The sequence below is a fragment of the Tupaia chinensis genome, unplaced genomic scaffold (assembly GCF_000334495.1).
Source record: "Tupaia chinensis unplaced genomic scaffold, TupChi_1.0 Scaffold147003_1, whole genome shotgun sequence".
NCBI classification, from domain to species: domain Eukaryota; kingdom Metazoa; phylum Chordata; class Mammalia; order Scandentia; family Tupaiidae; genus Tupaia; species Tupaia belangeri.
In genome coordinates, this window is record NW_006206856.1 from 604,018 (window position 1) to 614,767 (window position 10,750).

Here is a 10,750-nt window from a genome sequence, read left to right on the forward strand (position 1 = left end):
CGAAAGAAAGAGACAGAGAGCCAGAAAGCAAGAAATCCCTCCCCAAGGGGGGTGGCCACGCCGCAATCCCTTCTCCTCCATTCTCTTCTCGGGATCTTGGGCACGCATGCACACGGGCCCGGCGTGAGTTTAAGCCACCGGTTCCAGGAATCGAACCATGGTCGACTACATGGGAGTCCAGTGACATAGCCGTTTCGCTAACTGCTGCTCCCTATTATTGTTATTTTTAAACTTGACCAGACAGAGACAGAGAGAGAGAAGGGGAAAGTGAGAAAGCAAATCGCTAGGTCCAGGACTCGAACCGCAGTTGGCCATGTGGAAATCCAGCTCCTTTAACCACCACACCACCTGCTGGACCTGCAAATCCAATAATCTAAGAGCGTGTTTCTAGGCCCTGATAGTTTGTGAAGAGCTTGCCCCTACTAATTTCTCAGTTTTTCTCATCAACTGTGATAGGTGCCAGCAGATGGCATAGTGGTTATGTCACTGGACTCTCACATGGACAACTGAAGTTCAAGTCTCAGACCTGGTGGCTTGAAAATCATGCTGGGAGGAGAATGGAGGAGAAAGGATTGCTGCATGACCATCTTCCCTGAGGGGGTGAGTTCTCACTTTCCCTCACAGGGTCTCTGCACATGCCCTAAGGCAAAAACCTCTCAAAACAAAACAAACAAAAACATTAGCTGGAATAATCATTTCTCCACTATTTTATTCCTATTTTTATGATCCCATCCCTCTACAGGCCCCTAAAGCCCTGGGCTCCTGGGCTGGGGCTGGTTTGTTAGGGCAAAGCCTGGCATCTAGCAGCCCTGTGAGCGTGATTGACCTTACTCAAGTATTGATTTGCTCGTCTGTAAAATGAGATTACCAGCAAAGCCTCTCCTACCATGCACTCATGGCTGTGCAGAGGAAAGAGAGCGAGGGATCTGATGGTTAGCAGCCAATCTCTGAACCAAGCTTAGAACCTGAAGTTACTTTTATTTATTTATTTATTTGTTATTATGGTTAGTGAGTGTGGCAGCCTGACACCCCAGGGCCCGCAGGCCTGGCTGCCTCGGGACTTCAGTGGACGTGAGGGTAAGCCGCGAGCTGACTCCGGCTCTGGGCCGCCCGGGGCCGGGGCGGGGCGGGGCGGGGCCGATGGCCGCCCGGCCTCGGGTGATCTGGCGCCCCGCCCCACACTCCCTCGCCCCAGAAGCTGCAGGCCCTGAAGGACACGGCCAACCGCCTGCGCATCAGCTCCATCCAGGCCACCACGGCGGCGGGCTCGGGGTGAGTGCGGGCCGGGCCCGGGGAGGGCGCCGCGCAGCGCTGGGCTCGGGCCGTTTCCGTGTCGTGCTGCACGATGCCGACACGAGGGAGCGGCCGGGGGCGCGGCCAGGCGGCGGCGCTGCGCGCTCGCGCCGGCTGCCAGGGCTCGGCAGCTTGGGCCTCGGTCTCCGGGCGTCTCAGGCCGGCTCTGCCCTGCTGGACCTGGCGCCGCCGCTGCGCTGTGGTGTTGGGGACCGAGCTCACAAGTCTCAGCACCCCTCTCTGCAGGCGTGCTGCGGAGGTCACCGCTATCGTTCTTCCGGAGAACCAGGCAAGGGCCGTGCGCTCTGCACACGCGGCCCTCCCCCACCGCCACCACCACCGCCACCACCACCACCTAGTTTGGGTCCCGCTGCCAACCTTCCGCCCTACAGATGGGGAAACTGAGGCTCTTAGTTTATCCCTCCCAAGGTGATACCCTGTGAGAGCTAGTACTTGAACCCAAGCCACCCGACTCGTGAGCGCCTGTTTGCACGCACTCACCCCATCTTGCAGGGAGACCCTAGGGTCCCTCCCACCCAGGCTGTTCTCCAACTCTAACTATGCCCCGCCCTACCCCTCATCCTCTCCACCTTACCTTCCTGCCGAAGGGCTGGGATCTGAGTTTTGGAGCAGGGGTTTACTGGGACACCAAGCCGCCAAGCCGGCAGGGAGGCAAGTGTGGGTGGCAGGTGGCACGGGGATGCAGAACCCAGGCACCAGGGTAAAGAGGAGGCGGGGTGAGACTGGGGAGAGGGGAGTGAATGGAGGGGAAGGAGACACCGAAAGCTCAGTGAGTGGAAGAGGAGCTGGGGCCCTAGTGGGGCCAGTGAAGTCCTGGGGCAAGGCCAGCCCTTGGGCGCACTTTCGCGAGGCTGCCCTGGGGTGCCCATCCCCCAAGGCCTTTCCCTGCCAGCCCTCTGTCTCTGAAGGTGGCCTGTTGCAGGGACAGTGATGAGACATAACTTGGGCCATCACACAGCTGGAGGCCTCCAGTGGAGGGGTGATGGGAGGGAACAGCCAGGTACTTCACAGCTCCTTTTCCACTCCTCAAAGTGGAGTCAGTGAGCAGCCTGCCTGCCCCAATGGGTGACTTCATGCGTTCCAGGGCTCTGTTGGGCCTGGTGTGAGGCCACAGAGACCATAATGTGCTGGGCTCAAGAACCGATGGTGAGGGTTAAATGGGGGCCGATTTCTGCAGCCTTCCTCAGCCAAGCCTGTGTTGTGGGACCCATTTGATTGTTATTAAGAAGTAACTCTGTTTTGCCCTTTGGGATGGGTGCATACCTTCCCTTGGTGCCTCCCCCCCCCTTGGCGCTTTTATGACACCATTTCCGGGAGGGATTGAACCTCTCCACAGTATCTTGTGAACCTTACTCCAGGGCACAGTTTGGGCCTGTTAGCTCTCCTGGTTTGTATGAGCCCTTCCTGCTGTGTGACACATCCCACCCTCAGCTCAGCACGCAGTAGGTGTGCATAGCTTGTATCTTGGTACTCCTGGGTCACCTCCAGGGGTTCTGAGGTCTAGCTGGAGCAATATCACAGTGACCCACCTAAGTAGGTGAGCATCCTTCGGGGCTGGGTAAGAAGGCAGACGTTTGCAGGGTCACCGAGCAGCTAAGGAAGTATCCCTGGTGGGACCTAGCACCCGTATATTGCATTCGGAGAACAACCCCGGGAGACAGATTGTGTGGATAGATTGTTTTCTGCTCACATTCGATAGATGAGGACATGGAGGCTGCGTGTTAAGTGACTTGCCCAAGCTGGTACTTGGTGGCTGTTCCATACTGCCTGCTACAGGGCTTCCATGTTCAGGAAGACTTCTTGGGCTGGTGACAGCACCAGACTGGAGGACAGAGAGAAAGGGGGAAGGTCAAGTGCAGCCACAGTGGAAATGAATCGGTTTGAAAGGCAGATGGAGAGTCCAGCAGGTGACTTGGTGGTTAGGGCCCTGGATTCCCACATGGTTGACCATGGTTGAGTTCAAGTCTCATACCCAGAAGCTTGAAAATCACACTGGTGCGTGTGTGTGTGCTATGTTGCTGGACTCTCATATAGTCAAACGTGGTTCGAGTCCCAGACCCAGTAGCTTAAATTCACGCTGGGCGCATGTGCGTGCTTGCCCAAGATCCCAAGAGGAGAATGGAGGAGAAGGGACTGCGGTGTGGCCATCCCCCCTGGGGGGGGGTGTCTTTTTTTCTGTCTGTCTTTTAAAGAAAAAAAAAAAAAAAAGAGAGAATGGAGAAGGGGTGGGGTGTGGCCATTTCCACTGTGGGGTGATTCCTCACTTTCCCTCTGTGTCTCTGTCAGAGCAAGTGCCCTGTGGCAAAAAAAAAAAAAAAAAGAGAAAGAAAGAAAAAGTAAAAAAGGCACATGGAGAAAAATGAAATAACATTTATAACCGTGGAACTGTGGGAGCCTCCCAGAGGAGAGTGATTCCTACCTGGAAAAAAAATACTGAATGTGGCAACTGGCGGTTACCCCCAGATTTACAATGTCACGAGTTACATTTACACCGTAACACCTTAGGGAGAAACTCCTTGAACTAAAAGTATCCATTTGCAAAGAGAAAAAGAAAAAAGAGGGGGTTGTAAAGTACAATGATGTTTGCGTGTAGGTGTATACGCATGTGCATGAGCACTTAAGTGAAACATGCAGGAAAGAAATACTTAGAGAAAATTCAGAAGGAAGTAGCATTGCTCCACAGCCCCTGTCACAGAGATTTCGAAAGGTGTGTGCCAAGAGTGTGTGTGTATGCACAAAGCGTAATCAAGCAGGGCTGGGCAGTGTCTCATTTCGAGGCCCCCTATTCCCTCCCTGCAGGGGCGAGTTCCATCGGGTGAAGGCCCGATCCTGAGGCCCTGCTCCAATCTGGGCTGCAGCTATGGCCCAGTGAACATTCTGTCCGAATGTCCCCTCCCTGGGGAGCTTACAGCCCTGCGGTGAAACAGGACTTTGGTCCAGTCTTTTGCTGGTCACCTGGTATGATGGACTCAGCCTTGTTTTTTTTTTTTTAAAGAATTTATTTTTATTATCTTATTTATTTACTATTTTAATTTGACCGGAGAGGATCAGAGTGAGAGAGAAAAAGAGATAGAAAGTGAGAAAGCAAGCCACCACATCCGGGACTTGAACTGTGGTCTGCTGGCCCTTGGACTCAGCCGTTCTGACAGTGAGAACTCAGGCTGTTGTCAGGACTGGGTGAAGTCCTGATTCTTGACAGCTTTGCCATTCTGGCGCCGTCACCAGGTCCAGGGAATGAGGCACTGGCCCATGTGTGATGGAGCGGGGCCTGGAGGTGGAGGGAAAGAAGGCTTTTGTTGAAGCAACACCCACGGTGGCCAGGGCTTGTTTGGAGTCATCTCCTTCCACATGTGGAGAGAGTGTGGCAAGGGTCAGCTCCTTTAGGCTTTAAGAAACTGGAACCCTGGGGCCAGCTGGTAGTGTGGTGGTTAAGGCAGCTGGATCTTACATTGCCAACTGTGGTTTGAGTCCTGGACCCAGCAGCTTGAAAATCACCCTGGGTGCATGTGCATACATGCATCAAATCCCGAGAGGGAGGTGGAGGAGAAGGGATTGCATCATGGTTATGCTCCATAGGGGAGCTTTTTCTCTGTCTCTGACAAGTAAATATGTCCTATAGCAAAAAAATAAAAATAAAAAAGAAAGGAAAAGAAAAAAAGACAGGGAGGAAGGAAGAAGCAGGAGCAGCTACAGCTCTGTCTGAGTGGCTGCATACAGACTCGTGGTAAAGGCTTGCTTGGCTCCCTGTTTCCAAGGCCAGACTGCAGCTTTAGCCAAATGGCACTGGTGTCATCTGAACCTGCTATCTCCATCAGTGGGGCCCGATTCAAAGGGAAGGGTGGTCTGTACTTTAAAGTCCCCCAGACCTCTGACCCACAGCTTTGGAGAGGGTACCCCGGGGATGGGGGCCTGACAACTGGCCACACCTGGCTGGTGAGCACAGAGGTGAGGACTTGCACCCTGGTGCTGTTCCCAGTGACTGTGCCCACATCAAAAAGGCCTTTCGCATCCCAGGGCCTCCATTTTCCCCATTTTTAAAACTAAAGTTTATTTCTCCGTGGACAAGACAGAGAACTGGTACTCCCTACAGTCATGGTTCTGCCATCTTCCAACTCCAGTCTCCTCTTGGGCACATGCAATCCCGGGTACTCAAGGTCTCTGAAGTGGGAACCGTTCCATCTACTGCTGTGCTCACCGCCCAGCCGCCTGCACCCCATCATTAAAGGAGAGGCCCGTGTAGTGTACAGCGGTTGGAGGCCAAGGGCTTGCCACCTGCTGTGACTTGTCTGACCCCTCCGGGGTTTTGTGATCCTGAAGCAGCTGGAGCTGCATCCCTGCCCCCCTGCTCTGGCACTCAGGATGCTGGGGCCTTCTCAGGTCTCTGGGCCTGCTTCTCTTTTCAGGCTGCCCTGGGGAGCCCTGGCTCCTGCCCCAGCCTGGCCTGAGGCAAGAGGGCCGCCCGTTGATTGCCCCAGCAGTGGCAGGGGCATTTCCCAACTCAGTGTGGAGACACCTACTTCTTGGCCCCAGTAACCTCTGAACTCGGAAACTGGGGGCCAAGAACAGCCCCTCTCGTTAGGGTCTGGCTGAAGCAATCGTGGCTTCCTGGGACCTGTAACCTCGCTGTGGCTTTTGTCTCGGCCCAGACCCCTATCCATTTTGCCTAGGCAAGCCGCTGTCGCCAGAGCCTGGCCCCACAGAATCAGGAACTCCCCTGTTGCCACAGCCCAGTTATCTTCCCTGTGTACCCAGCACACGCCCTGGGCTCGGGGCCTGCACGGAGCTGGGTCCTTAGACTCCGGTCTCGCCTGGAATGGAAAGACGAGGTAGGCTAGGGGGACACGGAGAGTGGGGAGGGCGGTGGGAGCCGGGGTGCTTCCACTGCCAGGCAAGCCGTGCTCAGGCAGTTGCATTAGTGGACTGGACATAACCTCAGGGCTGTGCAACTGGACAGGGCAGTGCGGACAGCCAAGAGCTTTCTCTGGGGCTTTTTTGGTTTGTTTTGTTTCCCCTCTATAATAGAATGCCTGTGCGTGCATGCATGAGAGGCAGAGAGAGGAGCAGCCCCCACAGGCTCTGTTCACTCCACCATCCCGTCCCTGCCATCCTCCAGCCCACTGGGTCTTGTGCATGTGCCAGGCGTGTTCCAGGCTGACCCGGCCAGTTCCTCAAACTGCAGTTGCCATGTAGGATCTGGTTTCTGTTGAGCAGGCCATTACCACTGCCTCCCAGAGTGTTTTTCTTGGCTTCTCTTAGCGACTTAGATAGATTTATTTTTCTAAGAATTATTTTATTCATTGTCATTATTCTCATTTTTTTTTTTTTTAATTTTTTTGAAGATGACAAGAGAGCAAGAGAGAGAAGGAAAGTAAGAAAGCAAGCTGCCAGGTCCGAGACTCGAACCACAGCCAGCCATGTGGGAGTCCAGCCACCTTAGCCACCACGCCATCTGCTGGCCCCTTAGATAGATTTTTTAATTTCCAGAAGGCACATGTGTCCTCCAGAAAGGGAGAAAGCACTCCCTAGTGGGGCATGAGCACACCATCTTTTCTATCCTGTTGGGATTTGGGGCATATATGCACACATGCCTGGCATGGTTTTCAAGCTGCTGGGGCCAGGATTCAAACTGCAGCCAGCCATGTGGGATTGGTTCGCCTGTAGGATCTGGCTCCATTCATCTTTAGGGTACTGGCCGGCCTTTATTCCTCCTTTTATTAACAGATCTTCACCAGTTTTATTAAGGTATCATTTATATACTGTAAAAATTAAGTATACAGTTCCTTGATTTTTAATACATATAGAGATATACAATGTATAATGAATGTACTGTGTCCAACTTACCATCACCTAACAGGGCCCACCTGCCCATTTGCAGGCCCTCCCCATTCCTGGCTCCAGGAAGTAGCTCTTGGACCATTTCCTATAAATGCAGTCATACAGCACGAGATCCTTGGCTTCTTATACTTAGCAGCATTTTAGAAACCATGGTTTTATAGTTGATTTTTAGATTTCTTAAAATTTTATTTATTCATTTTTAATTTGACAGAGAGAAAGAGAGAGAAAGTGAGAAAGCAAGACACTAGGTCCGGGACTTGAACCGTGGGCAGCCATGTGGGAGTGTCCTTAACCACCATGCCACCTGCTGTCCTAGATTTTTATTTTTTTAATTTGCTGTAAGACATAGGTGCTCACTGTAGAGAGGGAAAGTGAGAGAGCCCTCTCCCTGTGGGGGGAATAGCCACACCACAGTCCCTTCTCCATTCTCCTCTCAGGGTTTTGGGCACACTCACATGCGTGCCTGACATGTGTTTTAAGTCACTGGGTCTGAGACTCAAACCCTGCAGTCAACCATGCGGAATCCAGTTGCCCTAACCACCACGCCATGGACAGGCCCCTGCACTGTATTCCTTTTCATGGGGGAATATTCTGTCATGCACAGACTCCAATCTGTTCTTCCATTCGCCAGTTTCTTAATGCTTTGCTTGTGTTGTAGCCCTACTGCTGGTGGGCCATGTGGCCTTGGGCAAGTCACTTCCCTTCTGTGGACCTTAGGTATCCCGTCCTCAAAACGTGGTTAGCCTTAATCACGACAGGCCCTAGTTAGCAAGCTGCTCATTAGTGAGCAGCTGGCCATTTCTGTGCACTGTGCTTTGCTCTTTACACACATACTGCTTCGTTTAGTCAGGTTCTTTTTTTCTTTTTAAAGAATTTATTTAGGGGCCGGCAGGTGGTGTGGTGGTTAAAGGCACTAGACTCCCACATGGCCGATCGCAGTTCAAGTCCTAAACCTGGTGGCTTGCTTTCTCACTTCCCCTCCCTCTCTCTGTCTATTCAAATTGGAAAAAGATAATAAATAAAGTTAAGTAAATACATTTTAAAATAATTTATTTATTTTTATTATTGTTTTAAAATTTGTTATAATGCATGTGTGCTCAACAGAGGAAGAGAGGGAAAGTGAGAAAGCAAGCCACTAGGTCCAGGGCTTTTTGAACTGTAGTTGGCCACATGGGAGTTTAGCACCTTAACCACCACACCACCTGCTAGCCCCTCTAATTTTTTTAAAAGAATTATTTATTTAATTATATGCATTTATTATTACAGTTATTTTAATTATTTTCTATAGGGCACATGTGGTCACCAGAGAGAGACAGAAAGTGAGAAAACAAGCTGCCAGGTCTGGTACTCGAACCACTGTCAGCTATGTGGCAGTCCACCACCACATCACATTGCTGGCTCCAGTCAGATTCTATTTTTATCTCCCTCGTAGAGTGAGGAGACTAAGGCTCAGAGGGTCGCAGTGCCAAGGTCACAGAGTGAGGATACTTCATTTATTCACTTGTGCCAAATGTCACTCAGATCCGAGGACATGACAGTGTAAGGACCCAAAGTCCCTGTGCTCATGGAGCCTGTGTTGGGGTTGGGCAGTAAGTAACCACATGGCGTCAGGTGTGGCAATTGTATTTGAGGGGAAGAAGAGCCATTTTAGACAGTGTCATCGGTGAAGGCTTCTTGGAGGAGGTGACATGAGCTTTCCAAGGAGAAACCAGATCCAGTAGTTCAGGGAACAGGAAGAATAAAAACTGCTTCGGAGGTTCTTTTTCATCCTATGATTCTCTCCTGAGTTGTTTTTGTTTTTAAGAAAAATGCATAAAGAAAAATATAAGTAATGGACCTGAATGTAGCTGCCTCTGGGCTTAAGGACGTTAGGGACTTTTGAAACTCATGTGTGCCCTCTGCCCACTCACTGTCCCCTCCCTGCAGAAAGCCCTGTACTCTGAATTTTTTTTTTTTTAATCATTGCATTGTTTTCCTTACAACATTTACAAGTAACATTTGTATATGTTCAAAAACAATATGGTCTTTATTGTATAGATTCTTTTGCACTTTTTTTTTTTTTTTAAGTTTCTTCCATGAGATAGAAACAAGAGACAAACAGGCACCCCCAATAAGATATTCATACCATGGTCTATCCCCAGCCTCAAGGGCATGCACACATGTTCCTGGTGTGCTCCTGAGAATTGAACCTATGAACTTTCCCCTGTGGGTCCAGTTGCATTATTGCTGCACCATTGCCTTGGCCCCTTGCACTGTTTTTTCCCTATGTTAAATTTGTGAGAGGGACCAGCAGTCGGCGTAACGGCTATGTCACTGGACTCCCATGTAGTGACCATGATTTGAGTCCTGGAACTGCTGGCTTAAACTCACGCCGGGTGCGTGTGCATGCATGCCCAAGATCCCAAGAGGAGAATGGAGAAGAAGGGATTGCGGTGTGACCATCCCCCCTGGGGGGGTGATTTCTCCTTTTGTCTTCTGCATCTCTGTCTTTCTGGGGAGCGCACGTTCCCTATTGCAAAAACCTCTCAAAAAAAAAAAATGTGAGAAAATACTGAGATTGAATCTAGGAAGTACAGCCCATTCATTCTCTGCTATGTAGTATTCCATTGTGTGAGTATATTGCAATTTATCTAGTCTGTCAATGGACACATGGGTGGTTTCCTGATCTTGCTTTTGCAAACAATGTGGGGACATTCCTCTTTGTGTTTCCTACAGCGTGCATGGAGGATAGGTGTGCATTTCTGTCTAAATATGTTCCTACCAGTGGAGTTGCTGGGTCTTAGGGAATCTGCCTCTTCAGTTACTAATCTGGTTTACTTTATTTACTTTTTTTCTCTTTTTTTTTTGGAGAGGTTTTTGCTATAGGACACGTGTGCTCGCCAGAAAGACAGAGACAGATAGAGAGACAGAAAGCGAGAAATCACCCCCCAGGGGGATGGCCATGCCGCAATCCCTTCTCCTCCATTCTCTTCTCGGGATCTTGGGCACGCACACATATGCACCCCACGTAAGTTTAAGCCACTGGGTCTGGGACTCGACCCACGGTCAACTACATGAGAGTCCAGTGATATAGCCATTATGACACTAACTGCTCGTCGCCTTTATTTACTTACTTTTAATTTTATTTACTTTTTTTTTTTTTTGAGATAGGGACTCACCATGTTGCCCACACTGGCTTTGAACTCCCAATCTTCTATGTCAGTCTCCTGAGTTACTGGAACTACAGGCATATACCATTTTTTTGTGCCTGGCTTGGTTTATTTTTAGGAGTTAAAAGATTACTCAGGTTTTCCCGAGTACATTTTTTTTTCCCTAGAGAGTTTTTTGTTTTCCAATTTATTTGCCTCATGTTGTGCAGAGTATTTTATTATCTGTGACTTGCTCCAACTGCCATCTCTAATATCCTTTTCTTTATCTTGATCCCATCTTACCGGTGTTTATCCTTTTTTTTCTTTCTTCTTTTTTAAAATATAATTATTTATTTAATTTTATGTATCGTTATTGTTAATTTTAAATTTGCTACAGAGCATGTACACTCACCAGAGAAAGAAGGAAAGTGAGAAAGCAAACTGCCAGTTCTGTAACTTGAACTTGGTCGGCC

General features: G+C 50.1%; 1 protein-coding gene across 1 annotated transcript in view; it reads left to right on the plus strand.

Moving 5' to 3' along the window:
* Positions 1-1,195: 1,195 nt before the first annotated feature.
* TKT (transketolase) overlaps positions 1,196-10,750 on the plus strand; it is a gene marked incomplete in the record, with an annotated part of 27,166 nt that continues 17,611 nt past the window's right edge. Inside the window, 1 exon segment of the mRNA XM_027768609.1 lies at positions 1,196-1,272.